Source organism: Raphanus sativus, unplaced genomic scaffold, assembly GCF_000801105.2.
Source record: "Raphanus sativus cultivar WK10039 unplaced genomic scaffold, ASM80110v3 Scaffold2145, whole genome shotgun sequence".
NCBI classification, from domain to species: domain Eukaryota; kingdom Viridiplantae; phylum Streptophyta; class Magnoliopsida; order Brassicales; family Brassicaceae; genus Raphanus; species Raphanus sativus.
Genome location: NW_026617454.1, coordinates 1 through 14683, shown reverse-complemented (window position 1 = coordinate 14683; position 14683 = coordinate 1). Strand labels below are relative to the sequence as shown.

General features: G+C 38.1%; 5 pseudogenes; all 5 read right to left on the bottom strand.

The window, feature by feature from the left end:
* Positions 1-447: 447 nt before the first annotated feature.
* On the bottom strand, positions 448-1202 carry LOC130505273 (uncharacterized; annotated as a pseudogene).
* Positions 1203-1662: 460 nt separating this feature from the next.
* On the bottom strand, positions 1663-3115 carry LOC130505274 (probable ADP-ribosylation factor GTPase-activating protein AGD15; annotated as a pseudogene).
* A 152-nt stretch (positions 3116-3267) lies between these two features.
* Positions 3268-6056, bottom strand: LOC130505275 (probable metal-nicotianamine transporter YSL5; annotated as a pseudogene).
* Positions 6057-6704: 648 nt separating this feature from the next.
* Positions 6705-8745, bottom strand: LOC108807689 (protein SUPPRESSOR OF NIM1 1-like; annotated as a pseudogene).
* Positions 8746-12802: 4057 nt separating this feature from the next.
* Positions 12803-14679, bottom strand: LOC130505272 (cation/H(+) antiporter 19-like; annotated as a pseudogene).
* Between the last annotated feature and the right edge of the window lie 4 nt (positions 14680-14683).

The following is a 14683-nucleotide window of genomic DNA, read 5'->3' as shown; positions in this document are numbered from 1 at the left end:
AAGTAGCGTTTATGAGTGATAACCAAAGTTCCGAAGATATGCAGGTTGTTGTTTGTTTCGTCTCAAGTATCAAAATAATGTCACTAACTAAATTTGAAGTACATCATCCTTAGTGCGCCATGTCGCAAGGCACAAACCATATCGCCACGCGTATTAGAAACACAGATATCATCTGAATAATACAGGGGTCCAATAATATATACAGGGTAATCTCGTTAGCTCTTGATATACTAGTAATAACCTATGCAGCAGTTTTTGCAACTCTTCTACGCAAATAACACACATTTATTGCAAAAGTCTTGCATAGACAGAAGAATTACCCTAAATTGACATATATTTCGTGAGCCTTACTAATGATATCTGTGTCGATTAAATTTGCAAAATGGTTGTGTCGATTTATCTTTGTATGCAACATGATGACCATGAAGATTGAAGACAAAACCAAAGAAGTCAACAGCAACCATATCTAAACATACTAAAGTCTTCACTATTCATCACTTAACATATACAAAATAAAAAACTGGTAAGGAAACATCACCACCAGCGTTTCAGCATATCATAACTGGGGATCAACGTCATCGTGTTTGTTTAAGAACCGGAAACCCATAATGTATCTGTACTCTCCAGTGCCAAGACAGCGAGAGCATTCACATAACCCACTCCCTCCACAGCTCCTGCACCTGTGACCAAACAGTCAAAAAGTCTTTTAACTTTCTCAACCAAACACCAAAGATACAATACTAAAAGAACATCATTTTTACCATTTGGGCCACTCTCCTCTTGGAAGCATCTCCATATCCACGAAATTAGTCCTCCCTTTGAATCATATACATCACAAACATGCAAGCAAACATCATAAGATGATGAGACACTAAATTTGAGAAGCAGAGTTCGTTACCTTTCCCGCTACAATTGAAACAGTCGACTCTTCCAGTTCCATGGCAGATTACGCATCGACCCTTCTCCTTTCTCCTCGTCTTAGCGCCACACTGTTAAATCTCAGAGCTCAAAGCTTATCCTCGTTTTCACATCAAACTCTTGAAAGAAAATTGAGGAGATTTTTTTCACCTGAGTTGTGACTATCCATGAAGGTTTGTTGAGATAAGTATCGGTTTTTCCTGCGAAGATTTTGAATTTGGAACGCCTTCCTCTCGCCGGACAGACATCGCCGCCGGCAGTCGCAGACACGCGCTCGCCGCCATCTGTGTGCTTCTTCTTCAGCCGACGCAACTGACAAATCTATTTACTTCTCTGTTCCTCTTACTCAATCTACTCTCTCGGCTTAAGGCCCATATCACTACTGGGCCTGTATTAGACTTGGCCTTAAGTCACCTAACATTGAGATATAATCATACAAAGTACAAACCAAAAAGTGCTGAAAAATGGACTGTGGAAGTCTCATTGCTGTCTGTTTCTTTGGTATTGTTTATAGTATTAAAGGAGTCGGGACCAATCAATTGATGTTACTTCTTTAACAATTCAAAATCATAAATACATATTGGTGAGTTGTATTGCTTTTTTCTTTCGGTCCAAGTAATGAAGATGTCCTAAATACAGAACTTAAAAATATTTAAAGACCAAATATTATAGAAAACATAACAACTTCCATTACTGACTTTTGAATTCACATCTGCCACCCTGTTTTTGACCCATTAAAAAAGCTCAATCTTCTTCATCTCTTCTCTTCCTGTATCATTTACATTAGAGACTTAGAATCATAACCTCAGATTTACAGAAGATTAAGACTGAGCCTTACGTCGAAAGTAGCCCAGCTTGGGGTGGTGCTATGGTGGTACTTCTATTCTGATACAAGTCTCCAGAAAAATCTCATTCTTTTGGCTTGGTTTCTTTTCCTTCCCCAGTGGTAGAGGTAGAGCATACAAATTCTCCTTCATATCCACCGAACCCTGCATTGAAGAAACAGTTCAAGATTCTTCTAAGAAAGATTCTTGATTCTTTCCACATGCCATTTGACTATATACCCTGAAGAAGAGAAAGGCTAAAAAATACCATACCGCTCGGATTCTTGTTTCAGGAGGTGTTACTTGAAGAACATGCTTAAGAAGGAGATCTTCATCAAGGGAAAGAGTTCTTGCTTTCCTTGGAGTTACAGGCTTATATCCACTCTCTACCAAATGACTAACTTTGCAGCTTAGCTGGCTAGCTATAGGAGAAGGTTGAATCCCTCCGGTGAAACCCATTTCTTCTCAACGTATCTAAGAAACACACAAAAAAAAGAAAGAAGCAAGGTTTTGGACTGGTATGTAGCAGATGAAGAATGCAAGCAAAGATTAGCAAATAGAAAAGAGCAATTTACTTGGCTCTTATGAAAGCGTCGCTTGAGCTTCTCTCGAAATGAGGAGGCAGTTCTGACTCCCAATACTGATTTGCCTTGGCATTACCGGTAGCTAAGAGACGGAGAGAAACAAGAATGTTCAACAACTGAATAGGTCATTTATATTTACTACAAAAAGAGGAGCTTACATTGCATGAAAGAAACCTGATCTGGAAGCAAGTATCCAGAGTGATAGACCTTACCTGTTTTTCAAGAATCATCGCTAATCTGTATGATCCATGTTCAAAACACAAATGAAACGAAAGAAGGAAGATTTGGTGAAACCTGGGAGATGTGGACACCAAGGCTGCGATGGATACCAGAGCACTGCATACATATGAATATCCCAAGGTTCACACTTGCCCATCTTGGTGCCCTGTTAGATCCAACAACACACACACAAAAAGCTCTTATCATTCTGTTTGAATGACGATGATTCACAAATACAGAGACAGATGGTATCCCTCATGCTTACTTTGATCTACAATCTGCACATTCTCTATTGTCTGGTTGCTTTAAAAGTGCTTCCAATATCTACAGATCCAACACATTAACTCACAAAACCTAAGGACGTGGGAAAGTAAAGAGATCAAAATCGAAAAGATGGAAAACTTTGAATGTTTGGCGTTGAGCTCCTTGGAACAGAGGCCTTCCCGTTCATTCTTATGAAAAACAGAGAAGCAATCAAAAAAACTCAAAGCCAAAGTTTGTAAGCAGAGAGCGAGAATGATCTCGATTCTCAAGGAAGAACGGACTTCAAGGAGAGAAGACAAGGAAGAGAGTTTCGTTACCTTTTATATATCTGTGTGTCCGCGACACGTCAGCTCTCTCTCTTCTCTATCTTTTTTTGTTAAATTTAGTAAAAACAATTAGTAAAATAAAAGCAGAGAGAAGACGTTGGAGACAGTCAAGGGTCAAAAAAACAGAGGAAGAGGTAACGAAAACTCTGTTTCTATCTTCTTAACCCTCACAAGATTATGTCTTTTTGTGATTCAAAACAACCATTTATAAAGCATGTATTGTGCATATCTAATGATCTGTACAAATACACTTATTCATAACATATTAAGATCCTTCAAGAAGCTATCAACTCTCGAATTAGTCGCAGCAGAGAGAAACTTCATGCACAGGAGGATTCACACCAGCTATCGCCAACACCGAGCTCGGAAAAGACCAAATCCCATCTCCACATATCAAACCAGACGCCACCGCAGTCCCAAAAGCCTCCAGCCTTCCCCGCATCCACTCTCTCCCAGACAAAAAGTATCAAACTCCCCACGCACATGTCGATCGCAAAGTACGGCCCCAAGAAAAACGGTATCGCCATCGCCATCGGCAGCGGCACGAACCTCCCGAACTTACTCGGCAAACTGTCCTTCACTATGTTCACGAGAATCGCCACGCTGAAGAAGGCGTAGCATAGAACTAAACACTCTCTTGGCAAAGAAGCAACGCCTTCGACTCCCAGCTTAGCCATGCTTCGGTACACCGTGGCGAACGGGGCGGGGTACTCGCTGTTCGGGATGCCTAGATCGTCGAAGGCCTTGTAGAACAGCCAGAACACGCAAGGGGAGACCACGCAGCCCATCGCTGTACCGATCACTTGTGATACGAACATCGACTTGGGAGATGATAAAGTTGAGGTACCCTGTTTTGAAGTCTTGAGTCAGGTCAGAAGCTGTAGAGACTATGTTCATCATGACGCCGCACGCGCTAAGCCGGCCAGCATCCCGCCGTGCTCTGAACCCGCCCATGCTCCTATCGTGAAGATAGCGAGCTTCCCGTAGGTCGAGGCCAAGGACCAGTCTGTTAGTCCTGCTCCGTAGGCGTTGCAGAAGGCTAGACCGGAGCGCAGATGTAGATGACTAGGATGTAATACCATCTGAGCTGGTGGAACATGTGGGGGAGTATGGCTGTGGATGCTGCGGAGATGGTGATGTATCCTCCCACTGCGAACCAAGTTGGGATTTGGTCTTTGAGGAAGAATCTCGTACGACGCTGGTCGTCGTACGATTCCATTGGGGTTTGTGGGGAGCATGAGGGTCTTCTGTGAAAGATCTTCTTGAAAAAGATGGAGTACTTCTACTACTACTACCTCGGAGCTGTACGAATAGTCCTGATAGCGTCCGCTCAGCACTTTGCAGAAGTTGTATAACCCGTCTCCTAGGATGATAGCAACAGCTATGAACACCTGAAAAGGAAATAACATTGTTATACCATAAGAATAAGCTCAGGAGGATTCGTTTTAATATATATATATATATATATATATACCTTGTAAGCTTGGAGACCATGCATGCTGCTGGTTTCTACATCTGCAGGAAACCAATCACCCTTTTTGGTTTCAATGAGAGGCCACATTATACCCCAAGAGAGGATTCCTCCCAGGAGAACAGAGATGTTGATTATGTATGGGCATATCATGCCAACACCCACATATGTTGCTGAAAAATCAAAGTAGAACCTATTTGTACATCAGGCTCTCACCAGAAAAGGAACAGTAAGCCAATTGCTGTTTCTTTTTTGAGTAAGTGAACTTACTTGTATTGGTAAGCTTTGAGTCCAAAGGTAGGGAAGTTGGAGAACCCACAGTTTTCTCCTCCGGTGAAGAACCATTGGAAGAAACTCCATAAGAAGCTGAAGGAGAAGAACTTCCCCAATACCCTCACTTGTTTCCTGATGCAGAGAAGCAGTATAGAGTTTAAAAAGAAAAAAAAAAGAAGCATTAAAGTGTAGTGAAAAGAAGAGTACTTGGCTAGCTTGGCTCCTTGAGGTGTATGGAAGCTGTTGATAAGATGAGCAGTTGCTGTACCACTTGGATATGTTAGTTTGAAGTCTATTACCATTATCTGCAACCACACATAGAAACTGATCTCTTCAACACATTGTTCTCTTTTTTGGTTCAAATTAACAAAAACTGAGACCAACCTTCCTCAGAGGAACAACTGAGAAGAGACCAAGAAAGCTGACAACAAAGAGGAAACCAATAATCCAACCTAATGAAGGGTTCTTGACGCCACGAGCCACATCTCCTGATTGCTTTGCAATTCGTTCGCTCATGCCAAAGAGATATGTCCCAAACCCTCCTGTAGATGAGAAAAAATGAATGTTCACTAACTAATGAAAGTTTCACTAACTAAAACATCCTTACCGCTGAAGGCAATGCCGGAAGAAGCAACAACGCAGGTCTGAATAACAGTATTCTCCTGGCGAGTAAACGGCTGTTTCAAGTATCCGGACTTATGAAGCATCTTGGTCCACGTCTTGAGAAAGAAGAACCCCAGAAGACCAGCGGAGACGTTGAGGGACGGTATGATTCCCGTGGTGAGGTTAAGCTTCATAACAATGAAGCTGAACAAGATGCTTAGCACAAAGCTCACCACAAAAGCCCTCAGAGTCAGCTGCTTTGTCCAAGAAGGCACTTCTCTGCTCTCAAAGATCTTCTCCACGGATTCCTCTTCTTCTTCCTCTTCTTCATCTTCGTGCTTATCCTTCCCAGAATCTGGACTAAACTCAACTTCCTGCAACTCATGTTCCACAACTCTGTCTGGATTTTGATACCCTTTTCTCATCTTCTCTGTTTCTTAGATCTAAGAAAGAAAAAAACGAGGTGGTGAGAAAGTAAAGGACTGTATTATTATTGAGAACTAAAATCAAAGGCTGAAAGTTGACAACTTGGACGACTCTGTATTTTAAACATTCTGACAAATCAGATAGCTTTGGTGTTTCTTTATTACTTAAGATTCTTTGTCGGTATGTCTGTAAATAGCTAATTACCTGGAATTTTAAGTTGTTAATGGTTTTTATACAATCAACATTATGAAGTTCTAAAACAAGTTCTTAAACTCATTCTCTATCCAACAACCTTGGAATGAAAATATCTCTCGGTGCTCTCCAGACCACAAAATGGAATAAAAGTTTATACCTTTTATTTCTTATTATAAGATAATACTAACTGAAGATAAGGCAAAGAATATGAGGAAACCAATGGTGTCTTTATTTCCCTATTTATCAACTCAAAAATAGCATAAAATATTACTGAATCTTAAATTGAAAAATAAAAAAGGACCAATCTTTAGAGCACCTTTGATGGTGCAGTATCCTAACTGAGGTCATAAACTTTAAAAAATTAGTATTTTAGTAATTTTAGTTATTATATTAAGATCTGTAGAAAAAAGGTTAACTTAACACATGTCCATATAGATTGTTGAGAGTATCTTAAGAGGCTGGTTTTTAAAAATTTTGCTCTCTTTTTTCTAATTTCTATATATTTTTCTTTTTCTTAATTATACAGATACCCACTAAGTATATATTGTTGGAGGTGCTCTAAATTACACTACAATCTAATTTACACATGAGACCACATTTTTACAAATATTAATTAAAAAAAAAAAAATTTAAGAAAACACTATTGGATACAATGGTGAACGGTTGTTTAACCAGTGGAGGTGTGATTATAAAAGCGAGAACATTGTATAGAAGGCCTTGAGAGACTTCTATTGCACACGTGGACAAACCTACGACTGGTTCTGTTATAAGACAAACAGAGCGAAACAGTCTGGTAGTTGAGAAGCAGAGTTCCAAGGGAGTATCGTCAAGTAGTTATGTTGCAAGAAGGGCGTTTTTGCTGTACCGTTGGTCAAGCTTCCTGTGAATAGGTTGTTGTTCAAGAACAGAGACTCTGCTCCGGCCAGAGAAGGAGGTAACTCTCCAGAGAGAGTTATAGCTCAGATCAACAGTGGATCCTTTTAAGTAATGAAATGGATGTGGTGTTGGTGACTGACGTGAAGTTGTTTCTTTGTAGGAACATTGATGAGAGTGTGTCTGATGGAAGAGCGGCTCGGTCCCATAGGAGCTAATGAAGAGAATGTGGAGTAGACGAGAGTGAGCAAAAGCAGGAAGAAAGTGTAGCTCATGTTGTTCATGTTTATAGTATCGTCTTCTTTCACTTTGTTACTTTTAGTTTGGTGAAAGATTTTAAAGAAAGAGAGTGAGAGAGAGAGAGTAATAATGAACACATAGAGAGTGTGTGATAGTGAGTGAATGTTTAACTTAAAAGATTAGAGGATGTTCCGTTCAAACTAATATTATTACTACCTTTAACGACACGAAGTTTCAACAAGTCTCCTATTTCATTACAGATATGGGCATGTTATCCAATACAAATAAAACAAAAGACAAGGAACAATATAAAAAAGAAAAAAAAACTGATAACACTGAACTTGACACAATTCACTCAATCTGAAATTCTAAAAAGGAACCGAGTTCAGATTTGGAACATAGGCACAGTGAGAAAACCAACAAACCCGGCCACAATCTATCGGTATCTTATTGCACACGTCTCCCTTCACAATATAGATGCAAGGGCCGTAAGGCTGTCTACATCCCTCGCTACAACAGATGAATAGGGTCTTGTCATAGATGAAGTAACTAACGCCACAAATCATATCAGACAACTTTGGCAAGTTACTTGCTGTCAAAGTCATCAATCTTATTCTCCATTACCCAAATTTCAATCTTCCTTGTTAAAAAGCACTGCTTTAACAACGAAAACTGATCTCCTTTATAGACCGCAAGTACAAGTTTATCGGAACGATGGTTAGCTTGTAAGGGAAGGAGACAAACGGGTTTGAAAACCTCCCTAGTGAAATCAAAGCTTTGGATGAAATACTCACGAGTCCGGAGATTGTAAGCAATCCAATACAAATTTCCATACAAGGACACGTGTGACGATTCGGCTTCTTCAGGTATGGGCATGTCCGCGTCAGGTGTATCAATATACCTCAACGCTTGAGAGGCACACTCGTAGATCGCAAGTTTGTGAATGTAGTAACCTAAGTAGAGTAAAATCTTGTGAACTTTTTGGGGTCCACTATCGTCGTATCCTAAACCGAAAACTTCGAAGTCTTTGTGCACGGACAACTTGATCCAGTTAACCTGTCTCAACCATGGATTCCAGAGCGCTGTCTCCTTCTTCCAATGGTCTGGATATTTACAGAACAAGAGATCATCGCAAGTAGTGATGGTTCCATATGTCGAATTTAATTCCCGGCTGCAAGAAGATTGTAGCTCACGCAATTTTATCCTTTGATCGATGATGTCTATCGAATAAATCTTTGATTTGGTTAGGAAGATAAACTGGGGACGGGAGAGAGACAAGTGCTTGTTGATGAAACTCTTGTCGTTAACAAGAGAGTTCCATCTCTTAGACACTGCTCTGAATCGGACAAGAGATTGAGGTGGAAGGCGAGAGAGTATATCTTCCTCTAGTTCCCACGGAAGGCTAACACGCAGATCCATTAGGTCTTCTTTGCGATTTAGTTACTAAATTATTTCTCTGCTAATATAGGATTCGATGTACAATTTTCATCCTTGTTAAAATGGAAACAATATATAAGATATGATCCAACAATATGTACATTTTTCGTCCTTGTTAGGGAAAATCAAACAATATGTGTTTTTTTGTAAAACTTCTTTCGTTTCATTAGAAGAGAAATAGGGAAATTATTGTCTGAGGAAATAATGAAGGCTATATATAGTAATATGATTAGATAAGAAAGTTCAGTATAGAAACTAAAGTAACTTGGCAAACAAGAAAACTTGAAAAACAATCTCATAAATTTTTACTTTTTCATAACTGAATATAATAGACCGGTTGATTCGATCCGATTATAAATAATTTTAGTTAATCTATATAATTAAAAACTAAAGTATCTTTTGGTATTTACTTTTATTTACAGATTTTGACTTCTTTTTATTTACAGATTTAGCATGCATTTAGAATAAATTAACTATTTCATTTTCTATTTTTTTACCAATTCTATTACAATATTTAAAACTAATCTATATTATCTATATTATTAAAATTAAAGTATATTATGGTACTTCTTTTTGTTTACAGATTTAGACTTCCTTTTATTTACAGATTTATCAGCTGCATTTAGAATAAACTAAATATTTCATTTTTATACTTTCTTTTTTCTTAAGATTATGTCACATCATTTAAAATTTATATATATTATTAAATCTAAAATAAATTTTGGTATTCCTCTTATTTACAGATCTAGTTACAGCTTTATAATAAATTAAATACTTCATTTTAATTTTTTTTTAGATTCTGCCACAATATTTAAAATAATTGAAAATAATTAATTACAATTCTACGGCTTATCTAATCTGATCGATATTAGCTAGTATCTTGACCGTTAATCATTTTAGTTAAACCGGTATTATTTTATTAGCGGCTATAACAAAATTATGGCTGTTGTTTATTTGTGGTTAAAATAAAAATATAAACTGAAATATATATAGTATATATTATATAAAAAAGATTTATATATAATATTATCTTATTTAGTTTATTTTAGTTAAATATAAATACTTCGAGAGTACAAAGAAAACAAAATATCATACAATTAATAATTATTCATAATAAACTAATACAAATATTTTACAATTTTAGTATGTTGTTTCGTTTTTTAAATAAATAAACAAAAAACAAGATGTTAATATATAAATAGTACAATTACATTAAACTGCATTAAGTTATAAAACTAGGGGTATAATAGTATTTTTCAATTAAAATTAATGGTAAATAGTTAAGGTAAAAATGAAAAATAATACATAAAAACTCAATTGTTATGATCCAAAATAAAATAATGGTAATTTATAAATCGACAATCAATCTGCGCTTAAAAGCGTGAATCAAAATATATTTGGTATTAAAATAGGGAAAATTGTCAAATATGACTCACAACTTGATTTCAAATGCAAAAGTATATCCAAACTTGAATCAAATGCAGAAGTAACTTAAATGGCTATTGAATTTACAACCAGCCCCTTGTGACAAAACAAAAAAAATAGTTTTTTTACGTTTTTAACCCAGTACGTCTTCTGCCCAGACGACTTTCAAATAAGTCGTCCAGACAACTTACTTGAAAGTCTTCTGGTATAGTTAACTTAAAAATAATTTATAAATTTAAAAAAAATATTTTGATAAGTGAAAAATTGAAATCATGTAATTAAGATATGTTAAAAGTGTTATAAATTAAAATATAACAAAAGTGAATAGTTTTCAACATAAATGAGTGAAAGTAGTGAGTCATGATATTTTTTGGTTTAGGTTTTGCCAACATATGTTGTAGTATTATATGTGTTCTTAGGGTTAGATTTCGGAAAGCATAAAAGTATTTTTGAAAAATATGAAATTTACCCAAATGTGTTTATTTCTGTGTATAGTAAACACTAAGCAAGTTTAATTTGATTTTATAACGTGTTTAGTTAGTTAATTTTAGTCAATTTAGTTTAGGGGTTAAATTTAGGGTCTGGACGACTTACAAGTAAGTCTTCTAGACGACTAGACGACTTACAAGTAAGTCTTCTAGACGACTGGACGACTTATAAGTAAGTCTTCTAGACGAGACGACTTACAAGTAAGTCTTCTGGACGAGACGACTTACTTGAAAGTCTTCTGGTATAATTGATCTTAAAAATAATTTATAAAATTTGTAAAATATATCTCGATAAGTGAAAAATTGAAATCATGTAATTAACATATGTTATAAGTGATATAAATTAAGATACAATAAAAGTGAATTGTTTTCAACATAGATAAGTGAAAGTATTTAGTTTCCTGCTAAAAATATTTAGTTTCCCGCTAAAAATATTTGAGTTTCCCCTAAAAATATTGAAGTCTTCTCTAGAAAGTCTTCTATTCAGAAGACTTACTTGAAAATCTTCTGAATCTAAAATATTTAACCTAATTGGATTTTTTGTCTTCCTATATAAAGAAAAATTTACACATTTTTCTCCTCCTCTCAAATGGCTGCAACAAAAATGTAATGTTCATCATTCTAAAACTCTCAAACCTCTCTCTAATCTCTTTGAACTTATAAACACCAAGCTTTATATCAATTGATTGTTTTTGTCTCATGTCTTTCTCACTAATTTATCTTGTTTTTGCAGGTTTTTCATCACATGATTCTCATATTCCACTCATTTAAAGGTAGATCTATTAATTTTAGATATGTATTTTTATGTCTCATTTTTCTTCATTTTGTAACTTTTTATTGCATAAAGTTCTTACCTTTTTTTACAAACTAATACTCTCCAAAGCCACTCTAATCTCTTAGACTTCAAAACACCAAACTTTATATAAATTTTTCAGTTTTATCTCATGTCTTTCTGAATAATCTATCTTTTTTTGCAGGTTTTTAATCAGATGGTTCTCAACTTCCACTTGGATATGTACGTTGTGTGTTCTATATAAGTATGTATATCTAATCTTCCACTTATTTTCTATGTTTTTAAACCATTTGAACATTTTTTGGATGTGCAGATTTTTCAGATCTGGATATGCAGGTTTTTTAGATCTGGAAAACTTCTGGGACGACTTCCAGGAGGTCCAGACGATTTCCAAGAAGTCCAGACGACTTTTACAAGAGGTCCAGATGACCTCCAAAAGGTCTAGAAGACTTCCAGGAGGTCCAGACGACTTCCAGGAGGTCCAAAAGACTTCCAGGAAGTCCAGACGACTTATAGGAAGTCTTCTGGATCTCCTGGAAGTCTTCTGGACCTCCTGGAAGTCGTCTGGACCTCCTGGAAGTCTTCTGGACTTCCTGGAAGTCGTCTGGACCTCCTGGAAGTCGTCTGGACCTCCTGGAAGTCGTCTGGACTTTCTGGAAGTCGTCTGGACCTCCTGGAAGTCTTCTGGACCTCCTGGAAGTCGTCTGGACCTCTCGTAAGTCGTTTGGACCTCATGTAAGTCGTCTGGACCTCATGGAAGTCGTCTGGACGTCCTGGAAGTCTTCTCGATGTTCTGGAAGTCGTCTGGACCTCCTGGAAGTCTTCTGAAGAAGTCTTCTTCCATTTTAAGTGGAGTTTAATCTTGTCTTTGTAGAGAAATGATATATAATAGTTTGTTTGTGGTATGTTTTGTGATTTGCATGTGTACTCCCTTAGTTGTGACTTTTTTGTAAAATTATTAATAATGTTTTCCAAGATGTAATATATGTAATAAATAAGAATGTTGGTAGCCTTATACTGATACAACATTTTAAGAGATGTTGTTTTTAGTGAAAGAGATGTTGTTTTTAGTTCATAACAATTGGGAAAAAAAAGTGTAAATCGATTTGAGATGCATTAAGAGCTTCAAATTGGTTGTTCATGGTGGTTAGGGTATTGATGGTAGTGGTAATCTTGTAAATACTTGAAGATGATGAGGTTGAGAGAGTAAAAATGTCATTTTCGAAAGAAAAAAAAAGAAAAAAAAGTAATGGCATTTTCGTGAATAATATGAACTTGTGGGGTGAAGAAGACAAAAGAAAATTCAAAAAAATCATAGGTTAGTTTTGTGTTTGACTTTGAGTTTTGAGTCAATTTTGCAAAAAAAAAACCACTAAAATAACATAACAAATTGGTTTTGGAGAGAAACTTGCTGGTTTTGATTTCAGTTTTAAAAATTCCAAGTCGAATTTCATGTGCATAAATAGAATGACAACGATTAGCACAAAAAGATCATGTCCCAACCAAAACATTTCATGAGGCAAAAGTTAAAAAAAAAAAACACAGACACTTTTCTTTGTTTGTTTTGGCTCTGTAATAAGCTGATTAGATTCGTTCAGACAGTCGAGTCAGAAATATCTCTGGAGGAACCTTCGTAGTCAACATCTTCCTCTATGAGCGGCCGTGTATCCGCCGCAGGATCGTATCCCTGAACGACGAGCACCGACGCTGTGGTTGTAAACTCCGACGACGACAACAACCCTCCAACTGGTCCTAACTCCGGACAATCCGTACTGTTAACCAACGAAGCAACCGCCGCGTTTCTCCCCACGATGAAAAGATTGCATTTGCTCGTCGCTTTAAGCGTCGCTTTGACATCTTCTTTGCTCTCAACGACTCTCTCCTCGTAAGCCAACGACTCGTTCCCTCTTGGATCGTTCATCAACTCCCTCAAGAACTCTCCGTCCATCTCTTTTTCCTTCTTCTCCTTCTCGTCTTCTTCTCCTTTATCGAATCTCTTCAGCGTCCCTCTCGCAGCTACGAACTTGAGAATGGTTAGCGAGATCCCTGGATGCTCCACCATCTTCATCCCGTAAGCGAGAGCTTCTCTGTCGTCTAACCCTCCGAAGAAGGGAACCACAATCTTGTAATCAACTTTCGCTGGCCACCACGTGGGACGTTCCTCCGAGTCCTCTGTCCACAAGAATCCCCACGGAGCAAGGAGCTCGCTGCAAGACACGTTTGTTCACCTCGTGGAAGGCATGTCCAATCGACTCCATCGCTCCGTCTACTCTCTGGTGCTTGTGGAACGGAAGAAGAATCATCGCGACTCGTTTCTGGTGCGCGCTCGTGCAGATATCCTCGTGGATGCTGCTAAGGTCAGAGATGGCTGTCATCGGCCTAACCGCCACGGCTCGGAGATGCTGGTAAGCCTCGAAGGCGATCACCATCTGATCAGTCGATCTCTCCACCTTGTTCCACGCCGGGAGTCCGTTCAGCCGAGCTTTGTGAACCATTAGCTATCGCTGATGACCGCTCGGAGAGCTCCATCAGATGCATGGCGTAGACGCAGAGACGTCCTCTTTGTCCCGTCCCTCTCGATGACTCGATCATGTTGATCAACGTGGGGATGTTTCGCGTGCTGTGGAAGCAAGCGAGTATCCTTAGCTCGGAGTCGTGATCTTTTCTCTGGATCGTTCTATGCTTGTACGGTGCTCCTCTTCTCGCAGGTTTGTAATCGCCATCAGAAGTGGGTCGTGATGAAGGTCGTGACCAGTGCCATCAGGACTAAGATCGCAAACGCTTGATCGTTCAGCACCTTACGGTCCTTGCCGATGTTTAAAACAATAAGTTCGACTAAACCTTTGGTGTTCATAAGGACTCCAAGCGACATGGCTTCTCTGAAAGGAACCTTGCAGAGCATCGAGGCCACAACGGTCCTCCTATCTTACCGAAACAAGTGGTGAGTATCACAAGAGCTAGAAGTCCCCATGATTGTGCTCCTCTGATCGTTATGTAACATCAGTTTTGAGACCGCTAGACGCAAAATAGAGTGGTAGAAGGAGACCTGAGACAAGATCTTTCTATCTTCTCTGTCAAGATCCTGGAGAAAGGTCCTTCTTTAGGAGTCACTTATACCTACAACAAACCGCCCCGAACAGCGCGTGTATCCCAATAGTGTCTGTCACAAAGCTCGCCGCTAAAACCAAGGTTAGAGTGACGCAGACATAAAGTTCCTTCACAGGCTCTCCTTCGGGACAGCGATGAGCCATATAACCAAGGAGAGGTTTTGATCGCCAAAATGCAAAGATCACAAAACCAGTTCCAGAGAGGAGAACCCAAAGA